Consider the following 12,649-nt stretch of genomic DNA (forward strand, 5'->3'; position numbering starts at 1 on the left):
ATTGGACCCCCCCCCCCCCCCCCCCCCCCAAATATCGACATCCCATTGGTTTGCAAGGTAGATGAAGCATAATGCCAGCAGCCGCTGGATGTCCAGACGCATATCCTGCACTGCCTCTCCTGCTATGGACTCTTTCATGACAAAGTCGTTGACAACAGACAAGAGGCTGCCAGAGATTGCAGGCTTCCAGATGGCAGTGGTGACATCCTTGTCCACAGTGAGGGGTCACAAGGGTGCGGGTCAACCTAACAGATATCCTGGTGAAGGTGGCCTGGTACACCCTGAAGTTCTGCTGCCACTCATCATCCATGGTCCTCAGTCCAATGTGCTGCCACAAGTCAGTGTTCAGCCTGCCTGTCCCAGAGTGCTAGTGCACTGTTTGCTAATGGTTCCAGAGCACCCTGGCCTCTATGGTGTCCAGTACAATGTTGTCCTCAACAGCCATGTTGAGGACGTGTATTGGTGGGCCCAAACAGAAAACAGAACTTGAGGATGCACATACTCAGGGCCTCATTTCTGTCTGCATGGATGTGCTTGGTGCTATGCACCAGCCTATACATGTTTGCCAAAAAAACAGTGGCAGGCCTTGATTCTCTGCTGGCAGGTGTGCAGCCTGCATATGAACTGCATATAATTGGGCCCCATAGAGTTTGCATGTGGCAAGAATCCATTTTGGACTGGGAGCGTAACTGATGAGTCCTCAGAAAGGAAACCGAACAGGTGCACTGCGGCACTGCACTCTCAGCAGGGGTGGAGGGGAGTGCCCCGTGGGCAAGTGGTCCCTGAATATCCAGACAGTTAGCACTTTACTCTGCACTTGACTGTTCCTAGGATCCTCCTGAGATGGGACCTGCACACTGACCCCTTGACTGTAGCAGCAGGTGCTTTTCCCATGCTTTGTAGTGTTTCAGGTGATTTGGCACTTGAACAGCTGTACATGTATGTCTCGCTATGTTTTTGTAGTGCTACATTTTTTCTAGGAATTCATAGCACTGCAAATATGCCTCTCTGTACCCTTAGAACATTCACTGTTGGCATCCAAGTAAAGGAGAGCTCCCCACATGTGACCATTTTTAAGATCTCAGCTTTTTCTCTGTGCTTTAAATCTATCCTGCTTCCACTCATTTTTGGACCTTGCACAACAAAGTATTGAATGGACTCATGGTAGCAGAGACTTTGCTATTTGTGCTTTGAGTAGGTCTGGCAGTGTGAGATCAGTTTCCTGCAATCTGTATAATTTAAAATGGCTGGACCCTAATTATCATTAAACAGCATGAAATATGGTGAGAATCCAAAAGCTTGTTGCTTAATCAACATGTTGACAAACATTCTTAATATGTTTTTTAATGCCAGTAGTTACTCACTGAAGCTTAGTTACTCTTACATGCAAACTTTAACTTTCCATAGGAATGTGAGACTTGTAGCAGATCAGACATAGGGTCCATTTTATATGGTATCATGTCCCAAGTAGTGACTGGTGCCAGATGTTTCTGAGGGAAGTGTTGGCTTAGGGCTTGAAGGATGAGGTTTAATATCCCTCCCAGATTTTTTGTTAACATTAACTATTGTGTAATGCCACAAATTCATTTCTGTAGAGTAGAGGGATTAGTTGTTGTGGTTTTTTTAATTTATAAAAGCTTTTAAGCTAAGAGGCTCTGCTAAACTTTGTAAGGCACTTTGAGGCAATCAGATAAAGTATCCTGTGGAAATGTAAATAGAAGTTATGGTAAAAAAAAAGAGATGCATCAACTCTTGCAGTGCTTCTATATAATTACAGCAGGGTTTTACAAGGCTTCAAATTGTTTGCCTTTCCAAACTAAATTATTTTTTATAATGGTTTCCAAAACCAAGGTATAAACTGGTGACATTTTTAAACTGAATATTACAAAAATGACACTGAATTTTGAGAGAGAAAATTTGAATTGTGAGCTAACATGCTTTAATACTACCATCAAATCAGTATGATGTTGCTGATGGCACATTTTCTACACCTGCCTGAATTGACAGGCAGTCTTACATTGGTGTTATTTCACTGACTTTATAATACTTATTTTTAAAAAAAACAAACAAAACCAAAAAACACATGGCTTCAGATGAGGGGATGAAATGGGGCCAGGATTTTCAAGGTTTCTGCAACTAAAGTTGAGTGGAGTTATTTACACTGCAAATATTTCATTAGGGTGGTTAATTTTAAGGTACAATACACCCACATTAGTTAGCATCTCAGTTCTCGGACATCTGGTCATGTCACTTGAACTGTGAGAAACTTAACACTGCTTCAGGCGTAGTAACTTAACACTGCTTCAGGCATAGTAACATTTGGGTCCGTTTATTGTACAGGAAAGGATACAAAAATATATGCACTGTGTGTGCAATTCATGACTGTACCAGAAAAAGTTAGCAAAGGACATTTGGGTTGACATTACAAGCTTGAGTTACCAAATGTTATATAGGTTTTTTCAAAGGCTTTCTTTGGTTGGGAGAAGGTAGGAAGCAGAAATATTCAAGATTGATCTTACAGGTCTAACTATCTGGTTTCTAAACAACATAGATGAATGTCTCACTTTTTATGAATACCAGAGAACATACTCCATGCAAGCTTCAAAACACTGCAGACTCAGCCTTATTTGTCACTTTTATATCTGAGACATGTTTTCAGCGTTCATTGAGACAGCTTACTACTAGTTTTTAAAATGATGAAGCATCCTGTGGAGTTAAATATATTGCCTTATTCATGACTGTAGGAAAGACATATATATAGTACTTGCAGTAAATAAATGAGTAAATGTTTGAGAACATCTTCTGTAGTGGTGGCAAGCTGAGAGAGTCACTTCTGTGGCTCAGGAACCGTAGTTTAAGTATTATTGTTTACAAGTAACTATTTGTGTTCCTTAATTTTCCCTCCACTGGTATTGAACCTCAATGGAACTGATATGCACAACAAAGTTTTGTGTGCCTTGGATCTCGGAGATAACAGGTGGTACATTCAATGGTGCTTTGTCCTGTGCATCTGTCTGCTTGAATTCCATGTCATAGAGAGCATATTTTTGGTAGGCTTTGAATTCTTGTGTAATAACATATTACACATGCACACTGATATGCTCGCACATGTCAAGACATAATATGGTCTGAAGGTTTTTAATGCTGCCTACTCGCATTTCTATTATATACTTATCTGTACTGGCCTGTTGGTTAGGGATATTATCCAATTAAGTCTACATGATGCCTTTCATTAGAATAGCTGCAATGATTGCTTATTTTTATTATTTAACATTTATTTATTTGCCCCAAACTTTAAGCAAAATCCTTTTCCCCTCCAAAAGTGGGTGGAGAAATGAAATACAAAATTAACGTAAGTGTGGTAGCACAATTACAAATCTGCACGTACAGTGGGGAAATGTGGACAAGGGACACTTATCTACTGCTCAACTCTGCCAGAAGAAATTGCATTTGTCTAAAAGACTTCCTTGAAATAATTTATTCACTATGCTGAATTTAGTGAAACAGTGCACCATTTTCCTTTTTCAGCAGTGAGAAAATGTCTTGCTGTGACTAATGTACTCTGATGCAGTAGACTTGATGAATGTGGACTGCTTTTAGAAGCTTTACAGAGTAATTAACAAAAATGTAGTCAGACTCTAGAAAACCTCTATGTAATAAACTCGAGCTTATGAGTGCATGTTGATTCTTAGCACAGCTGTGCAAAATTTTGCTGGCTGTTTCATTTCGACACTGTTTCGATTTATTTCGAGCTTGAAACAGTGAAATTGAAATGAAATGAAGGGCTTCGAAACAGGTTTGAAACAAAACAAAGCTAGTTGAAATGTTTCAAAAGTTTCAAAATGTTTTGAGTTTCAAAGCAGCCAGCAGCCAGGTGGTAGGAGACAGGGGAGAACCAGGGCTGCTCTCCCAGTGGCTTTAGGCTCAGCCAGAAGGAGAGCGCAGCCCTGGCTGTCGCTGTCTCCCATAGCCAGGCTGCGGGAAGCTGATCACAGTGCCGGGGAAGGGAGCTGAGCCCCATCTCAGTTCCTCTCCCCAGCACTGCAGTCAGGCTGGAGAAGGGAACTGAGCCCGATTGCCCAGTTCCCCTCCCCAGCCCTATGATCAGGCTGGGGAAGGCAGTTCAGCCCAGCTGGGCTGAGTTGCCCTGCCCAGCACGACCATCAGGCTGGGGAAAAGAACTCAGCCCAGCTGAGGTTGTGCTGGGGAGGGGAACTCAGCCCAGCTGGGCTGAGTTCATTTCCCCAGCCTGGTGGTCACCCTCAGCTCATCCTCAGTTCCCTTCCCTGATCGATCCCGGTGCCAAGGAAGGGAAATGAACGATTGGACTCAGCTTCCTTCCCTGGCTCCCCAGTCCCAGGTGGCATCCCTCCTGCATCTGGCAGGCGGATGGGAGCCCCTCAGATGAGAGAGGCTGTTTCGAGCTTTCCCATTATAACCTATGGACAAAACGTTTTGTTTTGACTAAACAAAATAGAACAGCAGTTTCGAATCGAAATGAAATTCAAAACGAAACGCTGTTCCTTCAAAACGCAAATCGAAACAGAACGGTGCTGTTTCACACAGCTCTAATTCTTAGGTAATTGGAAGTGTGGTAGCAATCATGGACTTGATGTACTTGGGCTTGTGTGGAGAAGTGACAGCATGCACTGTTGCTTTCTTGTAGCATGTCGGGATAGTTGAGATGTGAACAGTATTGGCTTTGGAGGAAATTAATGTATCTGTGTATTTTACTGTACTTTGCAAAATAGATTGGTAATCGCAAGCAGCATCAGGTGGGGTAAGGAAAAAATAACCCTTGAAAAGCACTGAAGGAGAAAACTGGAAAAGGACATGGCTGAGCCCATTTATTAATAAGCATCCGATTTTTATTACTGGTGCACTTAGCTAGGGATACCAGGCTAGGAAATGCAATTCGGCTAATTGAATCTCTGTTTACCTTTGGTCTCTGCTTTTCTAGTATATGTACATATACAATTGTCCATATTGTACCCAAACAATAGTGTACATATAGAGTTGTTTCTAATTGGTCTCTGTTTGTCTAGTGTACATATACAGTTGTCCAGTTGTACAAGCTAAAGTATAATATACTTTTAAAGCTTTTATTTAAGCAAACCATTACCTATAAGACTTAATGGCAGGCTTTTCTAGTATATCTCCTTTCCCGTTTTGCAACAGGAATTAATGAAGAGACACTGTTATGCACTCATTTTAGCATTGTTTTACAGTTTGAGTTGCTTGATTTTATTTTTAATGTTGCCCTGAGGAGTTCATGGGACATGAAAGTAGCAGAAGGCAAGGATATATAAGAGGAGGGTAAAAATAAGTGAATTATATTTTATGACAAGTAAACAATTTTGAGTGTGTAAGGTTGACAGAGCATGGGGGAAGTGAGATATATATTTTGAGGAGGAATTCTGAGAAGAGTGAAAAAGCACAAAACAAAGGCTGTCAAGGGTTGCAGGAAAAAGCACAAAGATGTGAATAGAAACCGAGGGAAAAGGAATGTCAGGAAGGGTGTGGGGGATGGGTGAACTTTGGGATACAGTATTAAGGATAGAATATTAAGGGTAAGAAGTTGAAACAACTTCTGTGAAAGGTACAGGAAGCTAATGACATGACTTTGGGTCAGAGGGGAAAGGGGAAGATCTTTGTTGCTATTGAACATTAGAATAGACTTGGGAGAGTCAAGGAAAACAGAGAAGGGACCTACCGTAGTTCACATGAATAAATCATAGCATCACTCCTGGCAGTTGATAGGAATTCTTGATTTCACCAAGGTATAGTGAAGATCAAAATCAAGGAAAGTTCTGATGGGAACTAGATTGACTTTTCTGCTGCACTTCTTTTGTCTTATAACTGCTCCTGATAACACCTGTTGTCTCCTAGATTACAGCCATCCTCCACTCCTTCAAGCAGAGTTTATTTACATGGAATTAAAACATAACTTCTCCTTCCCATTCCCATTATTTAACTTAACCTGTCTGCTGCTTTTTCTTACCTGGTGACAGGCACTTAGGGTGTTTTTACATGTGCTCTTAGGGTGGAGGGGGGCACTTTAATTGGAGTGGTTTTGAGAGTCCCTCTAATTAAAGCACCCGTGGGGTCTCATATATCAGTGTCCCTGCACTTCAAAATGGTGGTGGAGGCTCTTTAACAGCCTCCCTGCACATGTACAGGCACCCTATATGCCTGAAAACTTGTCTGACATATCTCCCAACTATACAGTTGGTCCAAAAAAATTATCACAAAAAACCCTTGCCTCTCATAGAGAATATAAGATGTGGCACGAATATTTTGTTATGTTCCCCATAATAAAAGAAGAAGAGAAGAAGCAAGAAGTATTGCCTGAGGGATAAATGTTATAAGTGAACTTTGAGATTTAAGAGGTCAGAATGTATTGCCAATGCTTAAATAGCAGTATTAACCTAAGAGGCTTTGCAAATGGTTGCAGGATACTGTTGTTTAGTAGGCTTGTGTGAAGCGGCTAGTATTCACTTCACCCCTCTGGAGCTTTGCAACAGGTATGCACTCTTGCAGCCCCAGTAGAGCCTGCAGAGCTGTCAGTTCCTGCAGGCAAGGGAGGCCCATCAACAGCTACCATTCCTGCTCTCCCTAAGACAAAACACATTGTGGGAGACTCCCTTCTGAGGGGGACTGAGGAGGCAATCTGCCACCCCAACCCCCTAGCCCAGGAGTTCTGCTGCCTCCCAGGGGCCCGCATCTGGGATGTGGCAGAAAGGATCCCCAAGCTTATCCAGCCCTCCAACCGCTACCCTATGTTCCTTGTCCATGTGAGCATGAATGACTTGGCTTGGAGCAATCCGAGCTGGGTCATGAATGGCTTCAGGGCTCTGGGAGCAGGGCTGAGGAGGTTGGGGGCACAGGTGTATTTTTTCCTCTACCCTTCTGGTTATGGGTCATGGGCTGAAGAGGGAGAGACAGATCAAGGTAGTCAAGTGAAGACTGTGGCACTGGTGTCATTGTGAAGGCTTTGGCTTCCATGATCACAGTCTGCTCTTTGAGAGAGGCAGCAGTCTGCTGGAAAGAGATGACCTCCATCTCACTTTACTGGGGAGGAAGTTCTTCTCAGCCCTAATGGCTGACCTACTCAACTGGGCTTTAAAGTAAGCCTGCCAGGGGATGGGTGGATGACCACCAGAGCAAGCCTGCTAGGCAGTAGCTACAAAACCAACAGGCTAAGGCACCCAAGGGATTCCACTTCTACCCCAGCCCTGGAACGGTGTCCTCCTGGGAATGTGAGGAAGCCTAGGGCTCCCAATGTGGGAACGCTTATGTGTCTGTACACCAATGCCAGGAGCTTGGGGAGCAAACAGGAGGAACTAGTCGTCCTACTAAACAAAAAAGACTTCAATTTCATAGGGATAACAGACACCTGGTGGGACTCCACCTACAACTGGGCCACAGGGTATAGCTGGCTGTACCTTATATAGGAGAGATCATGCAGATAAAAGGGTGTAGCTCTCTATGTCAGGGACGGTTACACATCCCTGCAAGCTGACGTTGGCCTCCAGGGAGGGCGACTAGAGACCCTCTGGGTTAAAATATGTGGGGAACATGGCACAGGAGACACAATGGTAGGAGTCTACTGTAGACCCCCGAACCAGGAACAAGAGCTAGACCAGGAATTCACCAGGGACCTGGCTGAGGCTACACATTCTCAGTGCATGGTTGTCATGGGAGACTTCAACAACCCAGACATCTCATGGGAAGAGCACTCGGCCAAATCCAAACAGTTGCAAAGCTTCCTCGCATGCGTGGACAAACTCTACCTGACCCAAGAAGTCTATGGACCCACAAGAGGTAAAGCGCTGCTGGATCTGGTACTGGCTAAAGGCAATAACCTAGACAGCAACCTAAAGATTGAAGGGAAGCTGGGAGACGGTGACTACAAGCTGATCACTTTTACTATCCATCGCAAAGCTGGCAAGTCAGTCAGCAATGCAGAAGTCCTCGACTTCAGGAAAGCTGACTTCGTTAAGCTCAGGAGGCTTGTTGTTGAGGCACTAAGGGACCAGGATTTGGCAGGGCGAGGAATCCAAGAGGAGTGGTCCCTCTGTAAGGGAGCAATCCTGGAGGCACAAGGGGTGTCCATCCCATCTTGGAGGAAAGGTAGCAAAAGGGCACAGCAACCCCCTTGGCTTAGCAGGGAACTCGTGGACTTCCTAAGCCGAAAAAGAGAGGCTTATAAAGGATGGAAGATAGGAATTGCCACAAAGGTAGATTACTCTGCACTGGTCCGTACCTGTAGGGAGCGAACCAGAAAAGCCAAGGCTGCAACCGAACTTCACCTGGCTACATATATCAAGATAATAAAAAGTCCTTTTTTAGATATGTGGGGAGTCTGAAGAAAAGCAAGGGTAACATTGGACCCTTGCTAAACCAAATGGGACAACTGACAACCGCCTCCCAGGAAAAAGCTAACCTGCTTAATGGGTACTTCACATTGGTTTTTCATCAACTCCAAGGGTCCACCTTGCCTAGCAAGATGCGGGATGGCCAGGGTGAGGGTGAAATTATACCCAGCATTGGTGTAGACTTTGTAAAGGAACACTTTGAGAGGCTGGACACCTTCAAGTCAGCAGGTCCTGACATTGCACCCCAGAGTGCGTAAGGAGCTGGCAAGAGTCATAGCCCAACCACTGGCCAAGATTTTTGAAAACTCGTGGCGCTCAAGTGAAGTACCTGAAGATTGGAAGAAGGCCAATGTAGTGCACATCTTCAGGAAAGGAAGGAAAGTAGATCCAGGGAACTACAGGCAAATCCACTTTGACCTCAATCCCTGGTATGATACTAGAAGAAATCATCAAAGAGTCCATTCTTGATAAGCTGGCTGATGGCAACATCCTGAGGGACAGCTAGCATGCGTTTGTTGCAGGTGGTAGGTCTTGCCTGACCAATCTCATATCCTTCTGTGACCAAGTGACCTATCACCTGGCCAAGGGAGAAGAGATTGATGTCATATATCTGGACTTGAAAAAAGCCTTTGATCTGGTGTCCCATGATCTCCTCTTCGAACAATTGGCCAACTGTGGTCTCAGCAACATCACAGTCTGATGGCTGGAGTATTGGCTTTGAGGCTGGACTCAGAGTGGTGATCTATGTAAGCGAATCATCATGGCACTCTGTGACCAGTGGTGTCCCCCAAGGCTCCATCCTTGGACCTGTTCTCTTCAACGTCTTATTCTTGCTAGCAGGTCATGATTGATGACAAGATGAGCATGAGCCGCCAATGCGATGTCACAGTTGGTAAAGCAAACCAAACTCTGGCTTGCATCCATAGATACTTCTCAAGTAAAACTTAGGATGTCATCTTCCCACTGTACACAGCCTTGGTGAGGCCACAGCTGGAGTACTGCATCCAATTCTGGGCTCCACAATTCAGGAATGATGTGAAGAAGCTTGAGACCACCCACAGGAGAGGCATGCACATGATCAGAGGGTGGAATAGGGCTTATGAAGAGAGTCTGAGAGCCATGAGTCCCTTCAACCTGGAAAACTGCAGGCTTAGGGGAGACATGATGGCAGCCTATAAGTACATCAGGGTTGTGCATCAGGATTTGGGGGAATGTCTGTTCACCAGAGCACCCCAAGGGATATCAAGGTCCAACTGTCTCAAACTCTTCCAAGATGGTTTTAGGCTGGACGTAAGGGGAAAAACTTCTTTACTGTCTGAGCCCCCAAGGCATGGAATAGGCTTCCTCCAGAGGTGATGTAACCATCTACTCTGGACTCCTTTAAGAAGCGTTGGGACGCTTATCTTGCTGGGATCCTTTGACCCCAGCTGACTTCCTTCCCTTGGGGCAGAGGGCTGGACTCAGTGATCTCCTGTAGTCCCTTCCAGCCCTAATGTCTATGAAACCTGTGATTCAGATTTGGTCAATTCGGGGGACAGTGATTCGATTTGGTGATTCGAATCGCTGTCCCAAATCAATTTGGTCAAACCTAAATTTCTGAATCAAACAGGCCCCATCCCCTGCCTGCCCCAGCGTCTCAGCTCTTTTTTTTTTTATTTAAGAAGCCCCACGCTCAACGGCTCCTGCCAAGCGGGGCGGGAGGGGAGGCAGTCCCCACTGCCACACGCTGCACATGGGGGCTCTGCCACAAGTCACAAGAAGCCCCAATGGTCATTGCAACAGCCAGTGAGTATGGGACTTTTTTTTTAAAAGCACTGGGAGCTGGGGCCAGGCGGGGCAGCCATGGGGGGGGCGAGGCTGAGATAGCAGGCAGGGGTTGGGGGCACTCAGGAGGGCTGGGGGAGCAGGCAGGGGATGGGACCTGTCCCCCCATGGTCCCCTCCTCCCACCTTTCCACACCCCTTACTTACCAGCACGGAGTCCAGGTCCAGCTCCCTGTGGTGGCGGCGAGCGGGGACTGCCCAAATCTCCAAACCTTTCTCCAAATTGATTCAGACCTTTTTATTGGTCTTCTGATTCGGAGATTTGGCCGCGGAATCAGGCCGAACCTCCTCCAATTCAAATATGCACCCAAAGCTTTGCACAGCCCTATTGTTTAGGATCTGAAACATAACAGAATGGCACTGTGTGGTCAATTTATTATTAATTTGAATAAATGCAGGCCAGAGCCACTGGATCCAGCTCGTGAGTTTTTGGGCTTCAAGTACGTTCATCCTCCCCTGCTTCTCCCAGCCCCCACCCTGCTTCCTGGCTGTGTATGGGCTCAGCTAGCTTCCAGCCATTGAGGTCTGCACTGGGGCTCAGGAGCTGCAAACTGTGTCTGTGCTACCACTGCTGCTCTCTGCTTCCCCCTCTCCCCTTACACCTCTTAGCCGCAAGGTGGGCACAGCTGGTAGCTGCCCAGGCACAGTGCAGTTCCCCATGAGCTGTGGCCATGTTGCAGCCAGGGGGAGGGGAAAGTGGCACTGGTGTGGGCACGGCTGGAAGTTGCATGGTCCTGAAATGGCTCCTCTGCTTGAGCCCATGCCAGGCCAGGCAGCCAGGTGTAGGGGCCATGCAGCTTACAGCTGCACCTGCAACTGTTGTAGCACTCCCACCTTCCCTTGACTGCATCATGGGCAAAGCTTCCAGCCAATGGGGAACTTCACTGGAGCTGAACAGCTTCCAGCTGTGTTGAGGGCCATGCTGCAGCTGGGAGGTGTGGGGAAGGGGGAGAGGAGTGAAGAGAAGCAGTGGTAACACAGATGCAGTTTCCAGCTCAGCAGCCTGCCACCAGCTGGAAGCTGAGCCTGCATGTGGCAGGGGGGAGGTACTAGGAGAAGTGGCAATGGTGGCACGGGAACAACTTCCACCTGTCTGGGCTCAGTGTAGGTGCAGAGAAAACTCCCTCCCTCCCCATCCCAATCACCGACATGCTGCCATATCTTCCCAGCCCATGCTGGACTGGAGCTGCGTTGTTTTGGGCCACAGCTTCTTAAAGGCTACCAACCACTGCTTTAGACTATTGTTACACCTTTATTCCCAATGCATCTACAAAATGCTTTACCAAGCCAGGAATTCCAAATGTAATTTAATTCTTAATTTCCAATCCTAAGATACTTTGCGGAGTTGCTAGCCTTGTTCAACAGCTGCTCCATTCCACCTCAGATGTAGCTGTGTTTCTAATTGTGACTGAAGTACTTTGTGTGAGAGCATTACATTTTTGTTTTTCAGTTGGGCATATCATGCTGGCCCTCTGTTTTGTTCAGATTATCTGGATGTCTGTGAAATTAATTAAGAGTTATGGGACAACGTGGCACATGTTCTGGCAAACCAGACAAAGCTGTTGTAAGATCTAAATTTAGTCCTCCCTCCTTTCAAACTCTCCTTTCAGAATTTGGCAGCTTATTAAGTCTTTTCAGTGAGTTATTTGTTTTAGATGCACCTTGATTAATGAATATTTTGGATAATTGAATCAATAAGCAAAAAGATAGATACTGTCATTTTGCTAACTATGAAGATGGAGGTAATTTGCGGTCTTGTTCTGATGGCTGATGGGGCACACCCAGAGTGGTGGTGGATGGGTCGTACTCAACCTGGTGGGATGTAAATAATGGGGTTCCCCTGGGCTCAGTCCTGGGGCTTACAGTGTTCAACATCTTCATCAGCGACTTGAATGAAGGGGTGGAAAACACATTGTCCAAGTTTGCCAGTGACACCAAGATGTGGGGAGAGGTAGGCATGCTCGAAGGGAGAGAGAGGCTGCAATTAGATTTAGACAGACTACAGAAGTGGGCGGATGGTAACAGGATGGGGTTCAGTGTAGATAAATGCAGGTGATGCACCTTGGGAGAAGGAATCCACAGCATACATACAAGCTGGGGAGCTCCCCCCTTGTGAGCACAGAGGTGGAAAGGGATCTTGGAGTCATTATAGACTCCAAGATGAACATGAGCCACCAATGCCAGACCACAGCCAGCAAAGCCATTTGCACCTTATGCTTCCAAAGATGCATCTCAAGCTGGTCCAGAGAGGTGATGCTCCCCCTCTGTGACACTGGTCAGGCTGCAGTTGGAGTACTGCATCCAGTTCTGGGTGCCACACTTCAAAAGGGATGTGGCCAACCTGGAGAGGGTTCAGAGGATGGCTACGTGCTTGGTTGGAGGGCAACAGGGTAGGCCGTATGAGGAGAGGCTGAGGGACCTGAACCTGTTCAGCCTCAGCAAGCAGAG

The 12,649-nt window shown here is 46.1% G+C and overlaps 1 protein-coding gene across 5 annotated transcripts in view; it reads left to right on the forward strand.

Annotated features, from left to right (window-relative positions):
• Positions 1–12,649, forward strand: part of PLEKHA5 (pleckstrin homology domain containing A5) — a 157,280-nt gene that overhangs the window by 18,799 nt on the left and 125,832 nt on the right. The window lies entirely within an intron of this gene.

Source organism: Gavialis gangeticus, unplaced genomic scaffold, assembly GCF_001723915.1.
Source record: "Gavialis gangeticus isolate Ggan-Ray unplaced genomic scaffold, GavGan_comp1, whole genome shotgun sequence".
Taxonomy (NCBI): domain Eukaryota; kingdom Metazoa; phylum Chordata; order Crocodylia; family Gavialidae; genus Gavialis; species Gavialis gangeticus.